Below are 2,500 nucleotides of genomic sequence, written 5' to 3'. Positions count from 1 at the left end.
CAGAAATGCATGTGCAGTCAAAAAAAAATTGATATTTTTCACGGATAGACCCCGTGAAACGCTAGAAATTGGCGGGGATGTGTCTCTTGTGGCTCACGGGGCTGTTCGGGTCGCACAGAAATCCCTGGGAATGGGAAAACGGGTCATTTTCGTGTTGCCACATTGCGTACGAACCGCATGAAACTTCCAGAGGCATTTGCAGCAGGAATGCATGTGCACTCAAAAACTTCTATATGTTTCACGGATAGACCCCGTGAAACGCTAGAAATTGGCGGGGATGTGTCTCTTGTGGCTCACGGGGCTGTTAGGGTGGCACAGAACTCCCTCGGAATGGGAAAAGGGGTCATTTTCGTGTTGCCACATTGCATAGGAACGCCATGAAACTTCCAGAGGCATTTGCAGCAGAAAGGCACGTGCACTCAAAAATTTTAATATTTTTCACGCATAGACCCCGTCAAACGCTAGAAGTTGGCGGGGATGTCTCTCTTGTGGCTCACGGGGCTGTTAGGGTCGCACAGAAATGCCTCGGAATGGGAAAACGGGTCATTTTTGTGTGGCCACATTGCATAGGAACGGCATGAAACTTCCAGAGGCATTTGCAGCAGGAATGCATGTGCACTCAAAAACGTCTATATTTTTCACGGATAGACCCCGTGAAACGCTATAAATTGGCGGGGATGTCTCTCTTGTGGCTCACGGGCGCTGTTAGTTAGGGTCGCACAGAAATCCCTCGGAATGGGAAAAGGGGTCATTTTCGTGTTGCCACATTGCGTACGAACGGCATGAAACTTCCAGAGGCATCTGCAGCAGAAATGCATGTGCACTCAAAAACGTCTATATTTTTCACGGATAGACCCCGTGAAACGCTAGAAATTGGCGGGGATGTGTCTCTTGTGGCTCACGGGGCTGTTAGGGTCGCACAGAAATCCCTCGGAATGGGAAAACGGGTCATTTTCGTGTTGCCACAATTGGCATACGAACGGCATGAAACTTCCAGAGGCATTTGCAGCAGAAATGCATGTGCACTCAAAAACGTGAATATTTTTTCACGGATAGACCCCGTCAAACGCTCGAATTTGGCGGGGATGTTTCTCTTGTGGGTCACGGGGCTGTTCGGCTCGCACAGAACTCCCTTGGTCCACCTGATTCGTGCATACAGGCAGCAACTAAAACTCTGTAAACCTGCTGTGAGGACATCTAAACAGTGGACCAGTGAGGCTGTGGAAGATTTGCGGGCGTGCTTAGACTGTACTGACTGGGATATGTTCACGACTGCTACCAATAGTCTGGATGAACTCACAGAGGCTGTGTACATCAGCTTCTGTGAGGACTGCTGTATCCCAACACGTACCAGGGTGAACTTTAACAACAACAAGCCCTGGTTCTCAGCAAAGCTCAAAAGGTTGAGGTTGGAGAAGGAGGAAGCGTTTAGGAGTGGGGATAGAGACAGATTCAAGGAGTCGAAGAACAGGTTTAGCAAAGCGGTGAGAGAGGCTAAACGACTGTACTCAGAGACACTAAAACACCAGTTCTCTACTAACGACGCTGCTTCTGTCTGCCAAAGGGCTCAGGCACATCACCAACTACAAACCCAGAGCGCCCCACACCACTAACGACTCCCGCCTAGCCAACGACCTGAACGAGTTCTACCGTAGATTTGAAAGACAATTGGACTGTCCTGAACCACCCCTTCCCACCCAAGAGGCCCCATCCCCCACCCATACTACAGAAACGACTCTCTCCTTTCAGGAGGGAGAAGTTAATGGGCTTTTCAAGAGGCAGAATCCACGCAAAGCAGCCGGGCCGGACTCTGTCTCTCCAGCCACCCTCAGGCACTGCGCTGGCCAGCTGTCTCCGGTGTTCACCAACATCTTTAACACCTCCCTGGAGACATGCCATGTACCAGCCTGTCTCAAGTCCTCCACCATCATCGCTGTGCCCAAAAAGCTAAGGCCAACAGGACTAAATGATTACAGACCGGTCGCCCTTACATCTGTGGTAATGAAGTCTTTTGAGCGCCTGCTCCTGGCACACCTCAAAGCCATCACAGACCCTCTCCTGGACCCCCTTCAGTTTGCCTACAGAGCCAACAGGTCTGTGGACGACGCAGTTAACATGGCCCTCCACTTCACCCTACAGCATGTGGACGCCCCAGCATCCTACGCCAGGATCCTGTTTGTGGACTTCAGCTCTGCCTTCAACACCATCATCCCTGCCCTGCTTCAGGACAAGCTCTTCCAGCTGAACGTGCCCTACTCCACCTGCAGGTGGATCACAGACTTCCTCTCTGACAGGAAGCAGTGCGTTAAGCCGGGAACAGAAGTCTCTGACTCCAGGTCCATCAGCACGGGAACTCCTCAGGGCTGCGTCCTTTGCCCACTGCTCTTCTCCCTGTATACCAACAGCTGCGCCTCCAATCATCTGTCCGTCAAACTCTTGAAGTTTGTCGGACGACACCACCCTCATTGGGCTGATCTCTGGTGGGGATGAGTCTGACTAT

The sequence above is a fragment of the Petromyzon marinus genome, unplaced genomic scaffold, assembly GCF_048934315.1.
Source record: "Petromyzon marinus isolate PM22_M1 ecotype Great Lakes invasive population unplaced genomic scaffold, UKy_Petmar_22M1.pri1.0 PM_G_Scaffold_195, whole genome shotgun sequence".
In the NCBI taxonomy this organism is placed as follows: Eukaryota; Metazoa; Chordata; class Hyperoartia; order Petromyzontiformes; family Petromyzontidae; genus Petromyzon; species Petromyzon marinus.
This window is presented reverse-complemented; position numbering follows the sequence as displayed.